This window comes from Cimex lectularius, unplaced genomic scaffold (assembly GCF_000648675.2).
Source record: "Cimex lectularius strain Harlan isolate CLEC.00 unplaced genomic scaffold, Clec_2.1 scaffold51, whole genome shotgun sequence".
NCBI classification, from domain to species: domain Eukaryota; kingdom Metazoa; phylum Arthropoda; class Insecta; order Hemiptera; family Cimicidae; genus Cimex; species Cimex lectularius.
The window spans coordinates 366,836-381,021 of NW_019392674.1; the positions used below are offsets into that span (position 1 = coordinate 366,836).

General features: G+C 32.9%; 1 non-coding gene across 1 annotated transcript; it reads left to right on the top strand.

Annotated features, from left to right (window-relative positions):
* Window positions 1–14,113: 14,113 nt before the first annotated feature.
* Trnav-uac lies at window positions 14,114–14,186 on the top strand. Its single transcript has one exon. It is a non-coding gene; the product is annotated as a tRNA-Val (tRNA).

A 14,186-nucleotide genomic window follows, 5' to 3' on the forward strand; every position in this document is an offset into this window, starting at 1 on the left:
TAGAAGTCAGGCAGATAATACATATAGATTAAAGGTAACAAATAGGTAACAAAAAGATATTAGGTAAAGAAAGAGAAGAAGTGATGGAGGGAGAGAGAGTTAGAAGAAGCAGAGAAAGGGAGAGATAGATAGAAATAGATAGATAGATAGAGAGAGAAAGAGAGAGAGAGAGAGAGAGAGAGAGAGAGAGAGAGAGAGAGAGAAAGAAAAAAGAAAGACAGTACACAGACCACAAAAAAACCAAATAATATCATGTTTTTGGTACAAACATTTTACTTATAATCAATCCTTTATTCAAAACACCATTGTAAGAGTTAACATTATCTACTCGTACAAGCAAAATTTTGTCTAACTTATAAGACAATCATAACCGCTTAATTGTTCCCGTACTAATATCAATTATACATAAAGTCGTCCAATTCTATCAAGCATATTGGTAATCATATCAAAAGCACCTATCTAAAGAAGGCATTCATAAATTTTTTCTTGCTGCCCGTGCAACATTACCATAGGTTTTTAATCTTATACATAAAATTTATTAATAATAGCACTAGTTAAAACTGTAATTACTATGTATCGTTAATCATCTGTAGCTAATGCATTTCAACCTGCACCACATGTCCCTTTTCAGAGTTGCCACGAGCCCTGAACACCCATAAAAGTAAATTAAATTACAGAGGAAAAGGCCAGCAGGAAGAAAAAAAAAGGAATCATTAATGTTCTTGATTTCAAAAGATACAAAAATCACATCAAACTTTGTAACACACAAAAATTATTTTCCTGTGAAAGTAAAACAAAAGTGTATATATTCGTACTAAAAAATTGAAAAATGTTATTACCACTAGAAAAATGAAGAGTTTATGTTAATATTTTTTCTTCTTCGTAGCCACTAATGATCTAAGTATTCCTTTCTTCCATTGGAAACTAATAGTACTCGTGTCAAATTTATCCTTGTCTATTACAAAAAGTCGAGAAATGCCTAGCCACGAATAAATTGTTCCCATGCCAATATTAATTACGCATAAAGTGGTACAATTCTGTCAAGTACATTGGTAAACATATCAAAAGCAGCTATCTGAATAAACGCATTCATAATTTTTTTCATGCTATAATAACACCAATAAAAGTAAATTCAATTACAGATGAAAAAGCCAGCAGGAAGAAAAAAAAAGGAATCATTAATGTTCTTGATTTCAAAAAATACATAAATCACATCAAACTTTGTATCACACAAATATGATTTTTCTGTGAAAGTAAAACAAAAGTGTATATATTTGTACTAAAAAATTGAAAAATGTTATTATCACTAGCAAAATAAAGAGGTTGCGTTAACATTTTTTCTTTTTCGTAGCCACTGGTGCACTTTCCCGGGTCCCTCTTCGATCAATTCTTTAGAATGTTAATTATTTGAACTTATATCCTCGTATGAACTAGAAACTTAATTAATTTAATAAAATTAATTATCTAATGACTTTGCATAATAACATTATACGCCAACAGTTAAATTAAAGTATTCTTAAGTATAAAATGAAATTATTATTGCATACATTTTGAATCCTCTCAAAAAGAGTGTTCTGGTGGATATTTTGCACAAATTTTAATATCAAAAAATTGGGACAGTCAATATATTTAATTAATTTGTAGTAGTAGATGTTTTATGTCTAACAGTTTTTGAATGAACTTCTTGATGTATCATGTCAAAAAATAGGGATATTTTGGACATGTAATTTAATTATACAAGCTTTTTGTCTTTTTCTTACCCTTTGCTTTTTGTACCGAAGATCCTTTTTTCTTTCTTGTGTGTTACTCTCAATTATAATAAAAGTTTTAAAATCTTAATCACTAATGTTTTTAACGGTTTTCAACCCCAAAATATTTATTTTTTTAAATTAAACGTTAATTTTGCATTGTTATTAACTGACCTATTAAAAATTAAGTAATCAGAGACAAATCTTAAGCAATATTTCTAAGCATTTAAAGAATCATAAAATTCTTTCTTAAATTTTCGACAAGAACTTCCGAAACTCGTAGAGTTTATCTTCTACGTAATTTTGTACATATTATAGAAAATTTCTTAGGATTTTTCATTTGTTGTAGGATTAATTTACTTTAATCAACATTTCTAGTTACATAGAAGTATTAGGTATTTATATTACGTAATACCAAAAGAATAATGCGTCAGTTGATAAAGACAGTGGCTTAAATATTTCACTGTAAATTATAAAATATTTTATTTTTCAAAGCTTCAAAATCGCGCAAGTTTAAACTAGGGCGGCCGAGGAATATTTACACTGGGTTCGGTGATGCAACAATAAGAGAGCAACTGCCTAAAAGTGGTATAAAAGTTGAATAAAGTATTCCACTAAACCCTTTGTTGGGAATATTCATGCGTCAATGGTACAGGGTCATTATGTGACAGCCATTGGTACGACCTCCTTGTGCTTCGGATCCTCTGACAGGAGGATTCGTCTCATCTGACAAACGTTGAACAAACATCTCTACTGTGTGCTGTCAAAACAATAATTAGACTCTGAAACTTGTTACCGTCCACTTATTAAAAACCCATTGCCCAGCATCCAAGACCCCAAGTCAATAAGCTAGAGAATTTTGTTTATCGCTTACGTTGAACAATCTGGAAAGCTCCTGAATGAAGTCGGATAGCTTCCTTTAATTCGTCGTTATTCAAGACAGACCGTCTACCAGAGGTTCATCTTCAATCCCCTGATTGTCTGAAGCAAACTTTTTGTGGTATTAAAGCAATTAAACCAAATGAAAACCCGCTAGAAATGTTTTGGTTACCAGGTACTTTGTTTTCTCAAGGTTAGACTAAACCATATGAATTGGGAGTAAACAACCATCTTACTTCTAACTTTTATCATCGGATTTCTCGACAATGGAGAATCAGATATTAGACTATAAGTTCACTAGTTTTCGTGGTCCGCTTGACCAATTAATATCTTTCAATTAATTAAGGTTTTTAGTTGAGATAAAAAAAGTCAGTGTCACGAGCGGGATTTGAACCCACGACCTTCGGCTAGATACGCCGTTACTCAACCACTTGAGCTAACGTGACTTCGATCCACTCGGACCCTAACTTCCCATCTCAACCCCACCTTTTGAATTTTCCCTCCTTTTTGCCATTTTTTTAAGACTATAACGTCATCTTCTCCAAATTGTGGTGTACATATTATACATTACATTCTGAAGTATTGACCTCTGTATACGAGACACCCTGTGTACACATATCTGTATTTCAAGTATGAGAATATAAAAAATAAAACATCCAGTTTAGTCCATGAGACACCCTGTGCATATATATCTGTATTTCAAGTATGAAAATATAAAAAATTAACACATCCAGTTTAGTCCACGAGAGAGCCTGTATTTCACACACACACACAAATATATATATATATATATATATATATATATATCTGTATTTAATGTATGAGAATATAAAAAATAAAAAAATTCAGTTTACTCAATTAATGTGCACACTTTTGCAATACAGAAGTACGAATTAGTTCTTTTTCTATTGCTGTTTAGGTTAATAAAGCCTACTTGGAATAAAAACGGCAATTTAATTCGCCAATGAAGATTCAAAAGAACAATCGTACCCGCTGTATAATAACAACAGATAAGATCTCGAGGAAAAAATAAGTAATTAAAAGTTTCGAAGCTTTATATGGGTTTTTAGTCCGCTGTTCTAGAAATGTAGATCTCAGGATTGATCTTAGAAAGTATTTCATTCATATTCTTTGTGTAATTTCTTTTGCTTTCATTTCATTACGGGCCGAAGGCTTTTCATAACGTTTTAACCGTATGGGTTTTTCTTTAAAAAAAAAATTAACGCCTCATATCATGATTACACGCAGTATATTAAATTAATAAATTGACTTTCTTTGACTTTCTAATACAAAAATGTTGCGTCTTAAATTTATTACACGCTTTCTTAAATAATTTGTATTAACTGCATCACAGCGTAAATTTTATTTTCTATCGACATTCAAGTAAAGGAGCAGCTTTCAATTTCTTTTTTTCTTGCATCACTCTTCATTCCTAAGATTTATTTTTAAATTACAATTGAAATAGCTCATCTATTATTATTATAAACTAGAAAGACCACATATACAATCTTATTTACTATTTTGATATGTGCGACATTTTTTAAATTGTGGTAATTGGTCTAAAGAAGAAAACAACTTTATGATTATATTTTCAATTAATTAAGGTTTTTAGTTGAGACAAAAAATCATTTCACGAGCGGGATTCGAACCCATGACCTTCGGCTAGACACGCCGCTACACTACCACTTGAGCTATCATGACTTCGATCCACTCGGACACCAACCTCCCATCCCAACCTCACCTTTTGAATCCGTACCGTGACTGTATAGTGGTCGAAATCCGAATCATTCTAACCAACGAAGCTATGTGTATAACCATCATTTACAAAAAGTGAATCTACATACTCACCACATCTTCATCATTTCTAACATCCAGGGTTTGAAACATTACATTCTCTTATTGATTACTTCAATTTCTAATATTCTCGGAAGAGATTAATGTATGCGACAAATAATCTAATACGAAATATTGATATCTGTAAAAATTATATTGAATTTTTACAAACTGAGCAATACGTTTTCCAGGCAACAGATTTTTCATTATATTTTCTTCCGTTATAATAAAAAACGTGGACATATAGTATATGTTTCATTACAAATTTTAACAGAAAGTATAACAAGCACTTTCCTCCAATTAAGCAGTTATTGTTTCGGATTCGCAAGCTTTATCTGATCATTCTAAGTCCTTGAACCAGAAAACCGCCAGCGTTCCCATGTTAGGATGATTTTATTCATTAGCACGAGTTTCTACTAATGTTCTAGATGTTTTTATATCTCCGGGGGTTTCGAATGGTTTTTGTTTGAACCTGTTATGATGAAACAAATATAATCATAAATTCAGTAGTCGCCGAGTATCAAACAGATTACACATTTGAAAAATGGCAAAAAGGAGGGAAAATTCAAAAGGTGGGTTGAGATGGGAAGTTACTGTCCGAGCGGATCGATGTCACGATAGCTCAAGTGGTAGAGCAGCGACGTATTTTGCCGAAGGTCGTGGGTTCGAATCCAGCTCGTGCCATTGACTTTTTTATCTCAACCAATACCTTATATAAAGATTACTTAATTGAAAAAGGTTAATTGATCAATCGGATCACGAATTGTAATGGATATGTAACACTGTATTTGAATTTAAATTAAAATTGTATTTTGGTTCTTTTAGATGTTCCATAAATTCCGAAAATTTATTCGATTTAGGCAACTGTTGTTTAACTCTCGTTTTAATTGCTGTACCTCTTTTTCCTATATATTTATTGTCGCAATGATTAAAATTAAGTTGGTAATCCCCGTTTTTTGCTAAGTTGTCAACGTTGGCTTTAGGTTTTGAGAGGATGTTTCTAAATGAACACGTACATCTAAAACTTATTCTAAAACTTTCTCGATTAAGAATTTTACCTATTTTTTCTGATAGTTTACCGATGTATGGCAAACAACGGAAACAAAGATTCATTTTTTGGAGGGGTCGCCGAGTCCTATTGTTGCTTATTTTAAAGTTAATTTTTTTATTCTTTTAACTAGCAACCTCTCAATAAATATTTCTTAATATCCATTGTTTTTTAGTAAGGTTTTAATAGTTTGTAATTCTTTTTTATAGTTAGCTGGTGGAAACCGGCAGCTTTTTCGGTCCATGGGTGAAAAGAATCCGCTGGTATCATAATGTTTGTAGTTGTGGATTTTCTATATACGTCTAGTTCAATTATGATGTTCATTATGGCCAGTTTTAACATTAACAAGACCAAAATACTCCAATTAAATTTTACCCAAGGCTTAACAAGCATTGTACTAAATAAATAAGGAAACAATTTATTAAATAAAGACTTAAAATTTGTCTCAAAAACAGAATTAAATACAAAAAATCTTCTATCCCTCCATCGGCAGAATGTTGTAACATAAATACAAATTAATCCATATAAATCTGTCATAATTGACTATATTAATTATTTCAATTTATTATTCTTTTTGTCTAAGTTCATGATTGAGATTAAAAAGATCATGCTCGTGACACTTTTGTAAATCTAAACGTCAAAAAAATAAATCTACCATTTACCATTAGGTCTATTGATAAAAAATTAAAAAGTAACAACGGTATTTTAAAAGCCGATAATGGAATTGTATAGCTATAATGATAACATCAAAAATACGTTTCTAAAGGTGAACAATTTCTAAACAATAACGATTGTAAAGAAGTAAAAAAGAACTCACCTTAAAATTAAAAACTAGAGTTAAAACATGGAACAGCTCAATTGCTCCACCATTTATCATATCCATGATTATGCCAATTACTGTGAAAATGATCATGGAATCATTCATATATTATTCTAAATTAACAAATCTGTTTTCTTCTTCGATTATTTTTTATTACGGTATACAAATTTTAACTTAAGATTCACCAAATTAATTTGTCACTTAAATTTGGAAGATGGTATTTAAACCCAGCTCAAAAAAATTATTAATGAATTTTGAAATGTTAACGAGTCTATAGTATTAGCGAGCCAAGAGCATGACCGATAGATGGCCCTCAGAGAACCTGAGCAGGACACTAGGGATCGTCCTCAACAGGCTGAGGATTGGCCATACGCGGATGACACACGGGCACCTGCTTTTGGGCCAAAGCTCGCGCAGGTGCCCCTTATGCAGAGAAAGGTTGCTCGATGTGTCCCACATACTGGAAACATGTCATGCCTTGGCTCCCTACAGAGATCGTGCAGGCATGCCATCGATATGAGAATGGTAGTTGATCAAGGGAGCGGGTTTCTGGGTCCCCTTTTCCGCTTTTTAGGGGAAATTGTTTTTTTTTATTATTATTATTGTATATAATATGTCTTATTAGCGTGAATGGCGGGTGGAGGGTGAAATATAACGTCATCATCGCCCCTCGAACGTTGAGAGCGTATGAGTGTGTGTTCGGGGAAGATGGCGGAATATTTATAAAATCGACCCCAATCTAGGTTAGTTTGAGCATAGGTCGGTGGAGGAATATCAAGTACTCCACCGACCAAACGGAATGAATGTACTCTATGGATGTATTTATTTCTATGAATGGAATGTTTGAAAGGGTAAATAGAACATATACTTAGTTGGGGGCTGAAATGACCTAGATGTCGGAAGCCCCAGTCAAAAAAATAAAATAAATAAGATAAAATTATTAATGAATTTTGAGTCGAGTCTATAGCAATAGCGAATGCACGGAACAATTTGACATCATCAGAAAATGGAAGAATTAGACATCATGAGGATTATTAGTTAGAACTTCAGCAACTTGTCAAAGAAAAGAAAAATATGCAGCCCAAATGTATGGCAAGAAACGAAAAGCTAATGATTCATTTTTGATTGGGTGGCTAGGAACCTATCAATAAATATTTATTGATATCAATTTTTTCAGATAAGGTTTGAATTGTTTATAATAGTTTTTTTTTATTTAAAAGGTGTTAATAGGAGTTTCAACGTACGATCTATTAGCCAAATGAATCCAGCTCTTTTTGGTTCCATTGGTTCCATGGTTGAGAAAAATCTACTGATAGCAATATCGTAGTTGTGGGTTTTCCATATATATNTATATATATATATCCGTTTGAATTAGGCTACTTATTATGACGGTTTCAAGTCTAAACAGTTTAAAAAACCATCTTTACTTATTTCCAATGCAAAATTTATGCTAAGTTGTAAAGAAGTAGTTAATTGGAGGAATTCTTATAGATCCTTTAGTGTTACCACTTACCTAAAATATCGTCTACATAGCGTTTCCAAAAAAGGACATATTTAGTTAATTTGGTATTTGATTTGATACGATTTTTTTCAGACTTATCCATGAATATTTTCGGACAAAATGGATATGTGTGTGTGTCGTATATTTTGTAAAGTTTAGGGGCGTCGGTGGCCGCAACTTTGACACGGCGCTCATCACTGTAAGGCAAAGGTCCCGGGTTCGAATGCAGGGCCGCTGGATTCGAACCCGACATACTTACAAATAGGCTTTTTTTTCAAAAGCACCGGCACCCCGAGGGTTGATTTAACCTCCGCTGTTGCGAACCCTCGTAGAAGTTTATGTGGTTGGATAACAATTCTACAAAATTTGAACCTTCTGATCCATTAGACCTATCGTTTTACAAACCCCATAGCCTTTATTGTCAAGTAAAATAATTGGAAAGGTCGCCTTTTTTTTTTAATTTATATTGTATTATAAACACTATAATGTTTTTTAATTACGAGATATGAAGACAGTTTATGCCGCTTTGTCACTTGATCACTCTGCGCCGTCTGAGCGGGTTAGAGGCAAGATTACTAAATTATTTATCATTTTTTAAATGCGCACGATGTCCAAGACTGTTGAATTTTAGCGCCTTAATACAAATCGTTTTCTTTTCAACAATATAAATGCATTATCGAGCTTTTTAGCATAAAACATGAAAACAATTTTCTCTCTATTTTAAAGAGAGACAAATATTTCAAACAAAACTTCCAATTTTTCCAATTGTTTTTTGTACAAGCAATTTCAATATAAAATTTTAAACGCCTAAATTTGATCATTTTCCAAATATTATTTATAAAACTCTAGAAAACGTTTTAAGCACGTCTAAATATTTTACAGTTTTTTTTCATAATGTATGAGTATGAATAAATCGCCATAATATATTAAAAAAAGCTGGCAAAATAATAAAAACACAACAGAGAACCTTCAATGTTGCACTAAAGGTCACATTACAATATATATAATTACTAAAAAGAAAAACTGAGGAGGAGAGACAGACACTTTTTAGAGCGTTGAAATATTCTGTACTATCTAACAGACATGTTAACAAAATGCATTTAGAGGGACAATTGGTTAGGAAAATAAATAGAAATACGTAGATAATGATATACATTTTTGAGAAATAAATAAATAGATCGATCAATGTATATTTTAATTGCCCTCTTTTCATATTTATACAGTTTTTTAATATATTAATTTTATCACTTTGTTTCAAACCGTTCCACGATTCCTCTTCAGTTTAAACTATTAGATAATTGAAATCGTATTGGCACACTTTTAATTAAATTGAATACAATAAACATCCAGTTTTATAGTTATATACCTTAGGTACAGACATAAATGAAATAAATTGGCGATATCACTTCTCAATCTGATAGCCCCGAGGTCGCACTTTCAGATATAATAATCATTTTCTGTAAATTGCTAACCCAAATGGTCAGGAGGCAATTAATATGGGGAGCCGGTAAGAAAATCAGCTTTTACTTTTCCTTCGACCCGAAGATTCCACGCGCCTTTAATTAATGCCTGGTCCACTTTTACAAAAGTCTTGTGTTCCGCGGTGTGCTTTCACGTAATTAAGACGCGCTTTACGAATCCGGCCTGGGAAAAGCTTTGGAAGTCGAAGGATCACAACGGAAATCCGGCTTTCAGAAACAAAAAAAAAATAATTCGTTTCTTATTGACTTTCTTAATAAGTGCAACTTTCAATTGCAATTTATTTAATTTTTTAGGATCTTTCATGGGGGTGGTAGTCATGTATATGTGCTAACTACCACTACGACTATGCCTTTCTCAAAATGTAATAATGTGAAAATACTTTAATATAAATATTTTGATTGAATTTAAAATTTCTATCATTGTATAAATTCACTTTTTCCACATCCTACATGTATTTGTTAAATTTAAACAATGTTTGTAAATCCCAGGCTCTGAAGATTGTCTCAATAAAGATCGAAACATTGGCACGATAAAGAAAATGTTTTTCTGAAACTTACATCACACCAGACCGCATTTCACGATTTTTGAATAATTATTATCATCGTTCTCACTCTCTCAATCTCTCTTTCTCTCGGTCTCCTTCTATTATTCTCTCTTACACTTTCTAGCCCCACTCTCCCTCACCCGCTGTTTAATTTATTAATTGAAAATTTCACGAGACCTATCGAACCGGGTTAGCATTTCAATTTCGGAATCATTAATCATCACTCCCTCCCTCTCTCTTTCTACCTCTCTCTCGTTCTCTCTCTCTCTCTCTCTCTCTCTCTCTCTCTCTCTCTCTATGGAATGCTCAAATCTATCTCTCTTTCTCTCTCTCTCTCTCTCTCTCTCTCTCTCTCTCTCTCTCTCTATGGCACGCTCAAACCTATCTCACTTTCTCTATCTCACTCTCTCTGTCTCTCTATCGGTCTATCTATCTATCTATCTATCCATCCATCTATCTTTCTTTCACTCTTCTCTTTCTTTCTCTCCCAATCTATCTATTTCTCTCTCTCTCTATCTATCTATCTATCTATCTATCTATCTATCTATCTATCTATCCATCTATCTTTATTTCTCTCTCTCTCTTTTTTCTCTCCCTATCTATCTATTTCTCTATCTTTCTCTCTCCCTCGCTCTCTCTCTCTTTCTTTCTCAATTTCAATCTCTCGATCTCTATCTTTCTCCCTCCTTCCATCCCTCTCAATCTCAATCTCTCCATCTCTATCTTTATCCCTCCCTCTCTCGCACTCTCTCTCGCTTTCTCTATCTCTTTCTCTCTTTTTTCTTTTTATTAACAATATTACAAAAGTATATTTTATCATCGGTCATAAAAAACCCTGTTACTAGATATATTAAATCAAAGGGAATAGTTTAGTATTGCTGGCCATAAATTTTTTTTTTAATATGTGAAATTTTTAATGTTTATTTTTCTTCACAAAAAAGTATTCTAGGCCCCATTGCAAAACATGAGGTCACAAGAAATCTTTTATCTGAAAAAACACTAGTATTGATTATGAAGATAATCCCAAAATAATTAAGAAGTCAAGTAATGATAAATATATTACAGCATTATAAAGGATTCTAACCGTTACTCCAACATATATAAAAATAACATGATAATCAAAAATAACCGGAAATAAGTATTTAATAGTATGTTCTTCATTGTGTAGGATATGTAGTATGAAATTAAACATAACGTTATTTTTAAAAGTTTTTTTTTTTAATCATCTAAATAAACCTCCTGTTGGTCTCGGTTCGCGAAAAAGCCCAGATGTTTTCAAATATAATTGTAATCTGCGGTTGCAATTTGGTCCAGGCATGTTATTTTACTCTGCTTCCTCATTTTAAAACCAGGATGAACAACTGTTCAGATTCCTTGATAAATACAGACACCAATTTGATCACGATTTGCAAAATGTTCTAATCAACTGCGACCAACCATGACCGGTGATTGAGCGTTACGCGCTACCGTCATTTGGCGATCTTATCTACGCTAGTCCACAATCGCCAACCGGATCTTTTGTCGGATTTTTATAACTTGACTACAATAACCCAAATAATTTGGAATGTAACGATAACAATTTAATCCAGCTTTAAGGCCATTCGGTTAAATACAAAATGAAATTTATGGTAAGAAAGAGGACATTGACATCTGCCACATCACCTGTGAAATAGGAAGAAAAATTTGAATTTCCGTGATGAGGTAAAGAAGTGGTAATCGACGTCAGAAGCATTCCGCATCCGAAATGGTCTACGTAAGAAAAAGAAAAAAATTGTAGCCTCCCTGTTCACTTGTTGAAAAAACCGACGGAACGAAAGTTATATACGGTTGAATTTGAGAAAACACGATAGTCCAAAATTTATGCATTCTTGAAAATCGGGAGTGGGATTGATCCGTTTGTCCCCTGAGCACGTAAAAAACACACGATTTTGCCCAAAAATCGCGGATAAATCGAAAACGGTTGAGAAATCGGGTAATGTGGAAGGTGGAGAATTAAAACCTTATTATAAGAATTAAAATTTACTATTGATTACTATAGGACGCCGCTCCAGGACGTTTTCCTGGCTTCGCAGCAGAATCTGAAATTTTCATAAAAAGTGCAAAAATTAACATACTCATTAATTCACTAGTTTTCGTGGTCCGCTTGACCAATTAATATTTTTCAATTAATTAAGGTTTTTAGTTGAGATAAAAAAGTCAATGTCACGAGCGGGATTCGAACCCAAGACTAAATCTCTTTCTCTCAACTAAAAACATTAATTAATTGAAAGATATTAATTGGTCATGCGGGCCACGAACACTAGTGAATTGAATAAGTTAAAATGAAGTAATCTTCCCAAAAGCTCTCCGTGGCCATTTCAACTGTCGCCGAGAATCAAATAGATTTGAACAATGGCAACGACATTTGAAAAATGGCAAAAAGGAGGGAAAATTCAAAAAGGTGGAATTGAGATGGGAAGTTGGTGTCCGAGTGGATAGAAGTCATGATAGCTCAGGTGGTAGAGTAGCGGGGTATCTTGTCGAAGATCGTGGGTTCGAATCCCGCTCGTTACATTGACTTTTTTATCTCAACTAAAAACCTTAATTGATTGAAAGATACTCCTTAATTTTTGAATTTACTGATGAATGACTGAAGCTAGAAAAACGCTTAAAAGTGCCTTCTCTTTCAGCGTAAATTTTCTATAAAATAAGACTTATCGCAATCAATGACTTAAAAGGCTGAGAAAACATACATTTCCAAATTTGTCCATTTTTTCTTGCAAAAACCAGGTGGTCGGTTTTGTTTGATGCGTAGTGTAGTTTTCCTTTTTACTATGAAATTGGTACCAATTTTATCTTCTTTTTTCCGAACTATGTATTAGCTTAATAAAGTTAATGGGAATAAAATTCAAAGGATTTTTGAAATATGGGTGAAAAGGGTTTGGGCGATTGAGCTTTATAAGCATGTTTCTTCGTGTGTATTTTCTTTTGATTTTGTAATGTGTTTTTTCATAGGTAGATAGATAAAGCAATAGATGTGTAAAATATAGATGGCTAGATACATATATAGATAGATAAATAACATGATAGATAGTCTTTCCAACTTAAACAGTGGGTTACGTTCCTCAATAACAGGCGTTAAATGGAAATAGCTCAATTTTTTTTTTTTTTTGCTCACTGATATCAGGTTGTTTCCGTTTTTTAATCAAATTCATGATGTTAATTGAGGAATAATCAGTTCCTCTTTCTCCGTTTCCATGAGGACACCACGATTTCATAGGGCATCCGGCTCATATTTGCTACGCTAGGGGTCCTGGTTTTGCATCCCAGTACAGCCCATGATTTTTAAATTGAGAATAATATGAAAGAAGTATTAAGTGTTAAAGTAGGTTTAAGATTTAACCACTGGTCCGCGACACCCAAATAATTACTACTAAATACTAACTAACTAGTATGATCTTAAGCCCTCCAGTTTGAAAGAAATTATTTAACTTTTCTACTATTTCCGCATCCTGTAATTTTCGTCCCAGAAACTCTTCGTTTGTTAAACGTTTTATGCCGGTTTCAATTAATTCGATGATGTCTGGTTCTTCCATGGACTGCTGGATTAGTCTTCCTATATGGCTTTTTTATACCATATCATTGTTATAATTATATCATATATTTTTCATATTTTATATCATTCTTTGTGGCTAATTCCGGTCTTAATTTATTTTCCAACGAATCTCATGAAAAATCTCAATGAAAGACCAATTTTCCAATGGATTTCATTAGGTTAAACGATTCTTTCATTGTTTCCATGTCTAAAATTGTTTCAAAAATTGATTGGTGAATTTGTTTTCGTTCCTAGCTCCAAAATGTAATCATAACATTAAAGATACGTATTTACGGTGTATGAAAACGTAATTCAAAATTAAATTAATACCTTCTTTGCAATAGAAAAGGCCCTTTAGCGTATTCCAGTCATGCGAAGTTGTGCTTAACGAGACCTGACTGTGTAAGAAGTCAGATGGCTAGAAGCAGTTAGGTAGATACATAAATGCATAGACAGATACTCATAGAAAGACTGGAAAGATAAATCGATGGAAATCTATAAACGTAGTTAAATAGATAAAGAAAGAAGTAAGTGATTAAGCGAGAGTAAGAGTGAGTGACAGATCGTGAGAAAAGGGGAGGTAAAGAGAGCAAGAAAGATACACTAAGATAACAAATAAATATTCAGAACATAACTTAGACTTTAAAAGAAAGAGAAAGATTTATACACAGACATAAATATACCGGTTCCGTGGTGTAGTGGTTATCACATCTGCTTTACACGCAGAAGGTCGCCAGTTCGATCCTGGCCGGAATCA